Source organism: Rhinoderma darwinii, chromosome 4, assembly GCF_050947455.1.
Source record: "Rhinoderma darwinii isolate aRhiDar2 chromosome 4, aRhiDar2.hap1, whole genome shotgun sequence".
In the NCBI taxonomy this organism is placed as follows: domain Eukaryota; kingdom Metazoa; phylum Chordata; class Amphibia; order Anura; family Rhinodermatidae; genus Rhinoderma; species Rhinoderma darwinii.
The window spans coordinates 24,146,263-24,159,982 of record NC_134690.1 but is presented as its reverse complement, the minus strand read 5'-3'; positions in this window follow the sequence as shown (position 1 = coordinate 24,159,982).

Sequence of the window (13,720 nt, the reverse complement as noted above, 5' to 3'; positions counted from 1 at the left end):
CATATATACAGCACCAGAACAAAGCTCAGTACATAAATGCAGCTCCAGAACCAAGCTCAGTACATATATATATAGTACCGTTGTAACGTCTATGGCCGCGGTCCGTCGTTCGGTCGTTAACCTCGACAGCCGTGGCCATGGACATCTTACCTCGCTGCAGCGTCGTCCTCCTGTGAGGCGCCGGCACTCACTTCCGGACCTCGAGTGTCTCCGGTGGGCACACATTTTGCAGGAAGTCTGCAATCTATTCCAGGATGCCCTGGGCTATAAAAAAGGCTCTGTCCTCTTGCTCTTTGCCAGAGCGTTGTTTGTTACCCTTCGTTTGTCGTGCTTATGGTCTCCCAGTGTCTTCCAGTTTCCTAGTGTACCTTGCTCCTGTTTCCCATATCCTGTTTCCGTGCTACCTAGTGCTATTGCCGTGCTGTGCTACAGCCTACGCTTGATCTGCTATGCCTCACCTGACGACTTCCGCCACCTGATCCTGGACGTGCCTGCCTCGCTGCTGCCTACGATTGCCTCAGGTACCCTGGCTGAACTAATTGAACTCTGTACTTACCTGTTTGGCCAGCTGCCATTCCACGACGCGGTACGGCCCAGTGGGTCCACACCCCGCATCGTGACAACCATAACCAAGCTCAGTACATATATACAATACCAGCACACATACAGCTCAGTGTAGTGCAACCCCTGCTGTATAAGTTTGCACTAAATTGTTTCCAGCTCCCAGCATTGCCCGAACAATGGTAAGGATATGCTGGGAGTTGCTGTTTCACAAAAAAATCATATCATAATCAGATGGCAGAATAAACATTTACATTAAGTGACTCACCAGTGACGTCTCAGGTTCTAGTTATTTTTCTCCATCCAGTCCAGACCTCTATGATGACTTTTCCCGGTCATAGCCCATTTCTGCATAGAGCCCCCTGTAGATAGTGCCCCCCATATAGCCCACCCCTGTATATAGTCCCACATAAAGTTCCCCCTATAGTGCTCCACAGGTAGCCCACCCCTGTATATATTGCTCGACATATAGCCCACCCCTGTATATAGTCCCATATATAGTTCCCCCTATAGTGCTCCACAGGTAGCCCACCCCTGTATATAGTGCTCCACAGGTAGCCCACCACTGTATATAGCCCCCCTGTAGATATAGCCCAACCCTGTATATAGTGCTCCACATATAGCCCACCCCTGTATATAGTGCTCCACATATAGCCCACCCCAGTACATAGCCCCTCCTGTAGATAAAGCCACCCCCCCGTAGATAGTCACACCCTGTAGATAATGCCACACACTTTTTTTATTAAGATAAAAAAACAAACTATGCAACTCACCCTAATCCCGTTCCCGCCCCGTGCCCGGGTACATGGAGACCAGCCCCCTCCTCTGCTGCAGGTCTCCTGTGGTTAAACGATGCAAGAAGCGTAATGACGTGATCGCGCCGCTTGTGTTTATGAAAGGTGCTGATTGGCAGGGCAGAATGACTTTCCCTGTCAATCAGTGCCTTTCAACGATGCAAGCGGCGTAGAAAGGCAATGAATGGCCGGGCACGGAACATACTCGGCCATTCATTGCTTCTAATTGTACCTGTGTCCTATAGACGCAGGTACAATTATAGAGCAGGAGAGGGTGGTGTCGGCTGGTTTCAGTGGCGCCGCCGACCCCTCAGAGGCAGCAGGCCGCCGTCATGGACAGTGCGGCCCTGGCGCCCACCTCTAAGTTGCGCCCATCTGCCCACCCCTGGACACGCCTCCTCACTAGCACCTGAGGCATGCAAGCAGATGGCAAGCGTGGGAATACAGAGAACAGCATAATCAGTGGTGTAGCTATAGGGGTCGCAACGGTCGCAATTGCGTCCAGGCCCTGAAGCAAGGGGGCTGCGGCCCCCCCCCCACCACATTAATAAAAAGTTGCTATAGTAACTTGGGACACCATGGAATTTCCACAGAATATTATTGACCCATCCTGCATCTTCTCTGTGAATACCCTGCAAGTTAGAGACATTCCTCCGGGTAGGACTTTTGTACGTCTGGCTGACCGAGGAAGAAGTCTTCGCTGGGGTCACAGTTCTAAGCTGGCAGGTCACGCGGGTGCTCGTAAGACCCAAGATCTAATCACCTGTCAGTTCTGGTTGCCCACGCTGCCCAAAGATGTTATGGACTTTGTCTCCTCATGCACGGTATGCACAGCAAATAAAGTTGCTCACTACAGACCTGCTGGCCTGCTCCAATAACTGCCTGTGCCCGTTGCCCCGTGGCAACATGTCGCAATGGACTTTGTCACGGATCTTCCTTCTTCTGCGAGTTGCAGTGTGATCTGGGTGGTGATGGATCGATTTTCCAAAATGGCTCGCTTCATTCCCTTCACCGCCCTGCCGTCTGCTACGCGATTGGCTGACCTCTTCATGCAGCACATCTTCCGTCTGCACGGCTTGCCCCTGCATATCGTCTCGGACCGAGGGGTCCAGTTCTCCTCGATGTTTTGGAGAGAACTCCTTGGTGTAAAATTGGACTTCTCTTCGGCCTATCATCCCCAGTCCAATGGGCAAGTCGAGAGAGTTAACCAGATTATGGAGAACTATCTACGTCACTTTGTTTCCAGGCGCCATGATGATTGGGTGCAGTTGCTCCCGTGGGCAGAATTCTCTTATAACAACCACACCAGTGAGTCGACCACTTCCAGTCCATTCTTCATCGTCTACGGCCAACATCCTCGGATACCTCTTCCTGTTTCTACTATGTCCCAGGTGCCTGCAGCCGATTCTACCTTCAGGGACTTTCTACAGATATGGCAACAGACCCGATCTTCTATCCTGTTGGCGGTGGACCGCATGAAGAGAAAGACAGATACAAGAAGACGGGCGCCTCCGCAGTTCCCTCCAGGGACTAAAGTCTGGTTGTCTTCTAGGAATATCCGGCTGAAGGTGCCGTCGTGCAAATTTGCTCCTAGGTTCCTCGGACCCTTCGAAATCCTGCTACAGATCAACCCGGTATCCTACAAGCTGCGGCTCCCCCCTACCCTCAGGATTCCTAACTTCTTTCACGTCTCCTTGCTGAAACCTGTGGCCCTGAACCGCTACTCCAGGACTCCTAGCTCCACAGTGGCCCCTGGCGGCTCATCAGGGACTTTCGAAGTAAAGGAGATTCTGGCTACCAAGAAGGTGGGAAGAAGGACATTTTATTTAGTGGATTGGAGGGGGTTCGGCCCAGAGGAGAGGTCTTGGGAGCCAGAGGAGAACATCGATGCTCCTGTCCTCGTGAGGAAGTTTCTGTCCCGCTCTGGTCCCAAGAAGAGGGGGGTTACTGTAACGTCTATGGCCACGGTCCGTCGTTCGGTCGTTAACCTCGACGGCCGTGGCCATGGACATCTTACCTCTCTGCAGCATCGTCCTCCTGTGAGGCGCCGGCACTCACTTCCGGACCTCGAGTGTCTCCGTCGTGCGTGCAAGGCTTTAAAGGGCCAGTGCGCGCATTTTTGCAGGAAGTCTGCAATCTAGCCCAGGATGCCCTGAGCTATAAAAAGAGCTCTGTCCTCTTGCTCTTTGCCAGAGCGTTGTTCGTTACCCTTCGTTTGCCGTGCTTATGGTCTCCCAGTGTCTTCCAGTTTCCCAGTGTACCTTGCTCCTATATCCCGTATCCTGTTTCCGTGCTACCTAGTGCTATTGCCGTGCTGTGCTATTGCCGTGCTGTGCTACAGCTTACACTTGATCTGCTACGCCTCACCTGACGACTTCCGCCGCCTGGTCCTGGTCCTGCCTCGCTACTGCCTACAATTGCCTCAGGTACCCTTGCTGAACTAATTGAACTCTGTACTTACCTGTTTGGCCAGCTGCCATTCCGCTACGCGGTACGGCCCAGTGGGTCCACACCCCGCATCGTGACAACCAAAATCAAGCTTAGTACATATGTACAACACCATCACACATACAGCTCAGTTTAGTGCAACCCCTGCTGTATAGGTTTGCACTAAATTGTTTCCAGCTCACAGCATGGCCCGAATAATGGTAAGGATATGCTGGGAGTTGCTGTTTCACCAAAAAATCATATCATAATAATACCACCCATCGTCTCGCTGCAGATCATACAGTGACTACAGTCCTGATTAGAGGCAGAATAAACATTTACATTAAGTGACTCACCAGTGATGTCTCAGGTTCTAGTTCTTATTCTCCATCCGGTCCAGACCTCTATGATGACTTCTCCCGGTCATTTCTGCAGTTTGCCGCTCAGATGTCTTCAGCTTCTCACTTTTCAAATATTTCTACACCTATAAACAAAGACAAAGTTCTCATTATACCACATACTACGCCCCTAAATATAATGGCGCCATACACTGTGTCTCACACACACACTGTGCCCCCTGTAGATAGTGCCCCCCATATTTCCCACCCCTGTATATAGTCCCACATATAGTTCCACCTATAGTGCTCCACAGGTAGCCCACCCCTGTATATAGTGCTCCACATATAGCCCACCCCTGTATATAGTCCAATATATAGTTCCCCTATAGTGCTCCACAGGTAGCCCACCCCTGTATATAGTGTTCCACATATAGCCCACCCCTGTATATAGTGCTCCACAGGTAGCCCATCCCTGTATATAGTGCTCCACATATAGCCCACCCCTGTATATAGTGCTCCACATATAGCCCACCCCAGTATATAGCCCCCCCTGTAGATAAAGCCCACTCTGTAGATAAAGCCACCCCCCCCCCACAGATAGTCACCCCTGTAGATAATGCCACACACTGTTTTTATTAGGATAAGAAAAACAAACTATGCAAACTCACCCTAATCCCGTTCCCGTGCTGTTCCGGGGACATGGAGACCCGCTCTCTTTTGCGCAGTTCTCCTGTGGTTAAACGACGCAAGCAGCGTAATGACGTGATCGTGCCTCTTGCGTTTATGAAAGGTGCTGATTGGCAGGGTAGAATGACTTTCCCTGTCAATCAGCGCCTTTCAACGATGCAAGCGGCGTAGAAAGGCACTGAATGGCCGGGCACGGAACATACCCGGCCATTCATTGCTTCTAATTGTACCTGTGTCCTATAGACACAGGTACAATTATAGAGCAGGAGAGGGTGGTGGTGGCTGGTTTCAGTGGCGCCGCCGAACCCTCAGAGGCAGCAGGCCGCCGTCATAAACAGTGCGGCCCTGGCGCCCCCCTCTAAGTTGCGCCCGTCTGCCCACGCCTCCTCACTAGCACCTGAGGCATGCAAACAGATTGCAGGCGTTGGGAATACAGAGAACAGTATAATCAGTGGTGTAGCTATAGGAGTCGCAACGGACGCATTTGCGTCCGGGCCCCGAAGCAAGGGGGCTGCGGCCCCCGGCACCACATCAATAAAAAGTTGCAATAGTAACTTGGGACGCGGACCCCTGACAGTACTTACCTTCCTGGTTCCGGAGTGCATCGGAGGTCCTGACGTCACAGCGCTGTGCGCAGCGCATGACGTCACAACGCTATGTGCCGCACACAACTTCGTGATCCCGGATAGAGTCAGGACAGAACTTCCGCCAAGGCTGAAGAGGAGGGTAAGATTAATATCCCTGTCTGCTGAAGCTGATTGGCGGGGTCCGACTCCCGGGAGCTGGACAATCAGCTGTTTTGAAGGGGCCGCAGCACTCGTACGAGAGCTGCTTCCCCTTCATTCCGGTCACTTGCTCAAACTGTGAATCCGTGTCGGCGATTCACAGTGTGAGCGAGTAAGGGAAGGGAAGGGAAAGCAACTCTCGTACGAGCGCTGCGGCCCCTTCAAAACAGCTGATTGGCGTGCTCCCGGGAGATGGAACCCGATACATCAGCTATTGATGGCCTATCTTGAGGATAGGCCATCAATGTTTAGGGACTGGACAAGTCCTTTAAGCCTACGATGTAGCAGGCTTAGAGGGTCCATGAGACAGGATCACAGATTGTGTGATGCTGTCTGCTGGGCCCTGTATCTAAGCCAATCACATGGTAGGCTTAGATACATGGCCCATGTGTGATCCTGTCTGATGGGCCCTGTATATAAGCCTACCACAAGGTAGGTTTAGATACAGGGCCCCAGCACACAGTAATCTTATACTGTATAAGATTACTGTCTGATCGACCTTGTATCTAAGCCTACCTCGTGGTAGGCTTAGATATAGGGTCCCACAGACATTATCACACATGGGCCGTGTAGCTAAGCCTAACACATGTGTTACTAATAGTTTTTTGTGTGTTTTCTTACAAGTTCGGTCGTTTGACTACGTCGGATTCGAGGACTACTTAGATAACGGCTTTTATCAATAAAATGGTTAATGAGGGTTGCGTGTTTTTTTTTTATTTCAATAAAAAAAATTTTTTATGTCTTTGTGTTTTTTTTTAAACTATATTACTACCGCCTTAGTAATGGCTGCCGGCTGATTGACAGCATCCGTTGCTAAGGCGGGGCTTAGTGTTAGTCGGTGCAGAAGCTAACACTAACCCCCATTATTACCACGGTACCCACCGCCACCAGGGGTGCTGGGAAGAGCCGGGTATGATCTGAAGTGATGGTCGGGCAATGGGGCGGCCGCAGGCTGGTATTATCAGGCAGGGACAGGCCAGAAACAGTGGCCTTTCCCACCCTGGTGATGCTAGGCTGCTGCTGCTTTATTGTATCTGGCTGGTTATGAAAAATGGGGGGGACCCCACGTCATTTAAAAAAAATAATTGGAAAGAATGATGTGGGGTCCCCCCCAATTTTCATAACCAGCCAGATACAACACAGAAGCAGCAGCCTAGTATTACCAGGGTGCGAAGGGCCACTGTTTTTGGCCTTCCCCAGCCTGAAACTACCAGCCTGCGGCCGCCCTGGTGTCTGACTGTCACTACTGGTTCGTACCCGGCTCTTCCCGGTACCCCTGGTGGTGATGGGTATCGGGGTAATAATGGGGTATAATGTTGGCCTCTGCACCTGCTAACATTAAGCCTCACCTTAGTAATGGAGGTTGTCAATCAGCCAGCGACCATTACTAAGGCGGTAATAATAAAGTTTATAAAAATACAAGCACATAGAAAAAATATTTTATTGAAATAAAAAAACAAAACCCCCATTAACTATTTTATTGAGAATAAAAAAGCGCTGTCATTGAAGTAGTCCTGGAATCCGACGTAGTCCAACAACCGAACTTGTAAAAAAACACAAACAGACAAAAATAATTGATTTTCGCGCAGCCGCCATCATAGAGATGAGGCTAGGCGACGTCAGTAAATAGTCACTGTCCAGGGTGCTGAAAGAGTTAACTGATCGGCAGTAACTGTTTCAGCACCCTCGACAGTGAATTCCGATCACAATATAGAGCAACCTGTAAATAAAATCAAGACGTTCATACTTACCGAGAACTTCCTGTTTCCTCCAGTTCTTGCTAGGGGAAATTAACTCACCCACTCTTAACGCTCCAAAAAACGCCCATGAAAAGGCCAACCGAAACAATGCTACCTCATAGCCCGAGAAACACACCCTACCCAACACTTCACCTAACTGCTCTAAAAGCGTGAAAGAAACCGGGCGACGGCCGTCCGGCCGCCCCTCCCCCTTTTTCCGAAACCCCTTCAACGCCTGGACAATCAAAAAATCCTTAGTCACATCCCCCAACCCCCTTAGTTTAAAACCAAAGGCCAAAGCTGACACGAAACGATTCACTTTAGACACCGACCAGCCTTCCACTGATACCCATCCCAAAAACACCAGCAAAGCTACCACCTGTTCCTCCATCGACCCCACTTCGTGCGAACCTGTTAACCACGACACCCAGTCCCTCCACGCCGCGTCATACGCCAACCATGTACCAGGCGCTAGAGAGGACTTGATCAAACCTCCTGCTGCTCGCAAACCACGTCCCAAAGCCATTCCGGGAACGCGACCCCTTCCAGCTCTGCCTCCGGTGCCAACAGACGAAACCGCTCCCACTGTAGGCGAGAGAGAGAATCTGCGATGTCATTCTGTACCCCCGGAACGTGAACCGCAACAATCCACGCATTGAGAGACAAACAACGCAACACCAGACGCCGTAACAACCTCACCACCGGGGGGGAAGAAACCGTTACATTATTGATTGCCAACACCACCCCCATATTATCACAGTGGAACCGCACCTTGCTATTACGAAACCGCTCCCCCCAAATCTCCACCGCCACCACAATCGTGAAGAGTTCCAGAAGTACAAGATTACGAACCAGTCCCAAAGATACCCATTCCTCCTGCCACTGCCCCACGCACCACTGGCCTTTACAATAAATACCAAAACCCACACTACCTGCAGCATCCGTAAACAATTCCCATTGTACATTATCCACCACCGGCGAGATAAGTAACGATTTCCCATTATACAAACGCAAAAACTCTCTCCATACTGCCAAATCATCCCGATGCTCCCGTGTCAACTGCACAAAATGGTGTGGGGCTCTAACCCCCGCCGTTGCTGATGCCAACCTCCTGCAAAAAACTCTGCCCATGGGCATTATCCGACAAGCAAAATTAAGTTTCCCTAACAACGACTGCAAATCCCGCAGCTGAATCTTATGAAGCCGACCCGTCCTGCTCACTTCTAATCGCAGCGCATCCAGCTTGTCCCTAGGAAGTCGACACTCCATCGCCACCGAATCCAGGGTAATGCCAAGAAAAACTATACAAGTACTGGGACCAACAGTCTTCTCCGGGGATAACGGAACCCCAAACCGCTAAGCGACCCACTGTATTGCCCCCAGCAAATTGGCGCACACCTCCGAACCCACTGGGCCCACACACAGGAAGTCATCTAGATAATGTATGACCGACTCTAACCCTGCCACTTCACGGATTACCCACTCTAGGAACGAACTGAACGCCTCGAAGTACGCGCAAGACACCGAACAACCCATCGGGAGACACCGATCCATATAATAAGGCCCCTCCCAGTAACACCCCAACAGCCGCTGGCTGTCCGGATGAACCGGGAGAAGCCGGAAAGCCGATTCCACATCGGTCTTTGCCATAAGGGCCCCCGCCCCGTACCTTCGCACCCACTCAACCGCAGCGTCAAACTATGTATATACCACCGAGCACAGCTCAGGAGCAATGCCATCATTTACAGACAACCCCCGCGGATGCGACAAATGATGGATAAGCCGGAATTTATTTGGCTCCTTTTTTGGAACAACCCCTAACGATGACACAACCATGTCCTGAACGGGCCGAAACGGGAACGGCCCCGCCATGCGCCCTAACCCCACCTCTTTACGCAACTTGTCAGACACTACCTCCGGATACTCCATTGCCGACTTTAAATTCCGTAGGGAAACGTGGACCGCGTGAACCGGGGAAGGGATCACAAAACCAAACTGAAAACCACGCAACAATAACTCGCCTTTCTCCCTATCCGGGAACCTATTTAGGTACGGCTCCATCTCTTCCCACCTCACCGGAGTCAGCCCCATGACCCCCACCACTTCCCCCTTTTCCTTTTTTGAAACACTTGGCGGACCCGTGCGAAGTCCCGCCGCAAGAGGTGCACGAGTGCTTAAACTTACATCCCGCCCCAAACTTGCATTGACCGTCATTAAACTGCCAGCACAAGCCCGCCCTTCCTGCTGTCCCTCCCCCCGATTGCCCCGATTGTCCTGAGGGGCCGGCAACCCCAGCCCCCCCCCTTTGAAAGGACTGCCCGAACTTAGCCGGGGCCATTACTTTTAACCAAAGCCCAATGTCTTTATTATCCCATCTAATGTTGGGACGAACCGCTTTTCTCTGACTTAACTGCTCGTCATACCGCAGCCAAGTCTGACCCCCATACGACCGGTGCGCCTCACCTATCGCATCCTTATACCCGAAAAGGGCGGAACAATTTTCCGGCGCCTTTTCCCCTATAACACTGGCCAGAATGGCAAACGCCTGTAACCAATTCACAAACGTCTGCGGGATTAAACGATATCGACACTTCTCCTTCTCCTTTTTACTTTCCCACCTTTTACCCTTGTCTAAATTACATTTTTCCAGAGGAAGAAGCGAGAAGATTTCTACGTACTCATCCCTCCAAATTTTTTCTTTCACTTCGGTCTTCAAATGTGACCCCAACAACCCCTCAAAACAAACGTACACTTCGCCCTTAGCTTTATCATCTAACTTCACCCTATCCACATCCTTATCCTTATCAGTCTGAACCGCAACCGTCACTCCCCCGACCTCCACCTCGGGGACCGTCCTCAGGGATTGTACCGATTCTCCGCCCCCCCCCCCCGCTGCCGGGACCCACGCCGCAACCGGGGATGTAGCAGGCAACCTACCCCCCTCACAACGCGCTAGCAACGCCTTTACACAGCCAAGCAATTCCTGAACATCTCCCCCCCCCCCCTAACAGTAGACATCAATCCACTATTTTCAACATTCCTAACTGCCTCCCCTTGGGAACCCTCTCCAATCCCTGGGGATCTAAATATCGCTGTAAATGTATGTAATGGTGATATTGACTCACCAGAATGCATGGGCGCTGAGTTCCCACCAGCCGGGGCGACGGGACCTCCACGACGACCATCCTCCATCGGCACACCTCCGTTTTCACCCGCCTCCAGACACCTGGGGCCTGAAGCCGCGCCGCAGGCTCTGCAGCCGTATGCACCGTCCTGGACCTCAGAAGTATCGCATGACGTCAGGGGCCGTTCCGGCCTCCGCTCTCCCTCCACCGCTGCCCCCTCCCTCCATCTCTGCAGCACCACCGATTGTGGCCTGCGTGATCGTCCGGGAACATCATCCTGCTGACAGGCGGGCCGCCCGACTTGTGCATCGCCAGATCGGCCCGCCGCAAATCCACGTTGTGCTGACCTGGAGACGGGAGACTGTCCCTCTGACCTGGGACCCTGCTCTCCACTCTCAGGAGGGCCCGACCGGCGACCGGGATTCCTCCCGGCCCGGGACCTCCGCCCACTAGCGGTGGAAGCGGAAACCCGGCCCGGAGCGTCCCTCGAGGGGCTCCCAAGCCTGCTTCGAGCCCTAGGCAAATCGTCCGGGCTAAGGCGTTCTGGCGGCCGCACCCGCCGCGACCGCCGGAGGGGGGATGTCATCACCTCTGGCGCTGCCTGTGTCACGGCCGCACTTGTATTCGCTGCCTCCTCAAGCCCTGCCGACAACTCCGGCACCGATGCCGCTGGACCCGTCCTCCCGAGCTCCTCCTCAAGCCAGGCCATGCCCCTTTCCGCCACAGCCTGCCGCACTTGCTCCATCAGGGCCTGCATCACGCCTCAGGTCAGTACAAGGTCTAAACTGTTTTCCTGGGGTATGAATGGCGCGAACCTGTCCCTCACCCTTCCTATATGCCCTCTGTTAACCTCGCCCCCTTCTCCTCCACCTTCCTCCCCCTCCTCCATTTGAAATTTTCACTCATTCTTTCTCTCCTGCAACCCTGGTCATGTCTGCCTGCCCCAATCACTTCCTGATGTGTCCGGCTGTTTCTGGAAAACCTACTAAATTGCCCTAAAGTGTATTTTGGAAATCTTACACAAGGTTTGAATAGCCCTTTGCTTAAGGCAGAGATGTAACGTGGTTCTTTCATCTAGGGCAGGTCAAAGATTTAGTAATCACAGCTCCAGTTATTCTGGATTCTTATTGGCACCGACTATAACACGCAGGGCACAAGGCCTATCAGCTCTCCTCTAGCTATGCCCCTGGCTTAGAATATTGTGTCAGATTTCGAATAACAGAAATCTGTAGGCAGCGCCACAGGAGTCTTAGCTCTACTGTATATGAAGCCCTTTCATTTTGGAAATCAGTGGAGGTTCTAGACCAAAGACAACAACAATGTGATCCCACATATCTACGACCTTCCAGAAGATCACTAGAAGTGCAATTGCACAAACTTAAAATGGTTATGGTTAGCTCTCAAAGTATGGCTTTCCTGCAGAGATCCTAATTTTGGGCTTCAACTGTCCCAATCCATACAGCAAAGATGGAGGAAAGAGGAAGCGTCAGCCTATTTTGACTGCTCTAGTGGCCGTTGTGAAAAGTGGAAGATTTCGAGATTTTCCTTTAAAGAGGCTCTGTCACCAGATTTTGCAACCCCTATCTGCTATTGCAGCAGATAGGCGCTGCAATGTAGATTACAGTAACGTTTTTATTTTAAAAAAACGAGCATTTTTGGCCAAGTTATGACCATTTTTGTAATTATGCAAATGAGGCTTGCAAAAGTCCAAGTGGGTGTGTTTAAAAGTAAAAGTCCAAGTGGGCGTGTATTAGGTGCGTACATCGGGGCGTTTTTAATACTTTTACTAGCTGGGCGCTGTGAAGAGAAGTAACATCCTCTTCTCTTCAGAACGCCCAGCTTCTGACAGTGCAGATCTGTGACGTCACTCACAGGTCCTGCATCGTGACGGCCACATCGGCAGCAGAGGCTACAGTTGATTCTGCAGCAGCATCAGCGTTTGCAGGTAAGATCGACTTACCTGCAAACGCTGTTGCTGCTGCAGAATCAACTGTAGCCTCTGGTGCCGATGTGGCCGTCACGATGCAGGACCTGTGAGTGACGTCACAGATCTGCACTGTCACAAGCTGGGCGTTCTGAAGAGAAGAGGATGTTACTTCTCATCAGAGCGCCCAGCTAGTGAAAGTATTAAAAACGCCCCGATGTACGCACATAATACACACCCACTTGGACTTTTACTTTTAAACACACCCACTTGGACTTTTGCAAGCCTCATTTGCATAACTACAAAAATGGTCATAACTTGGCCAAAAATGCTCGTTTTTTTAAAATAAAAACGTTACTGTAATCTACATTGCAGCGCCTATCTGCTGCAATAGCAGATAGGGGTTGCAAAATCTGGTGACAGAGCCTCTTTAAAGTGAAAATGCTTGTAATAATCCAAAATTGTTATGGTCCCCAACTTCCTAAACCCTTAAAGTATCACTTACCTAAGAAGTGCCATTCCAGACATCCCCCACCATCCCCTTTTTAAGCTCCAACTGAAACTTGCGCTGGGTCCTTACTTCCAAGTTATATACGTGGGAGTATTTTTACCTTTCCATATTCCCCGTTGATCTCATTGAGATGGTTGGGCATTGAAGGTCTTCTAGTCGGATTAATATCTAATGGTCATTACATGTTTGAAAACTGGATCATTAATTTTAGAAACCATTAATTATTTACCTATCTAGAAAGTCACTACTATAATTTGTTCATTTCAAAACTATGAGATGTGAGAAAACCAGAAATATTTTATTGGCAGTGAAGGAGTTTATCTGCCATGAGTTTTATGGAAATCCCATTGAAAAGGCCTGGTGGGTGAACCCCTCTTCCACCGATACAGTCAAAACCCTTGGTTGTCAGTCATGTGCAATTAAGCACACCAGGTATCCCTAACTAAAGGCTGGTAAATCATGAATTCATGGCTACGAGTGTTCCCAGTTTGAATGAAGAAGCAGTTATAGCCTATGGGAGCCTTACTGATTACTGATAAGGTCACTGCTTGTGCCTGGTCCTCAGCAGGAATTATTTTCCCTAGTAGTTAGGGAAGCTCTCAGGCTACCAAGAATTCTAGTTTTAGGATGTCTGGTCATCTGCTATAGAGTATAAATGGGTTTCCAGATTATGATGGGGCTTGGTCCCCCAATCCTAGTGGTGGATGGTCATATGTGCACAGTCACTCTCTTATGGAAACAATCGGGTGCACTCACTCAGTTATTTTCATATGCCCAATTAACTATAATGTATATCCATTATGCATGCACGGCCACCAATTTGCCAAGA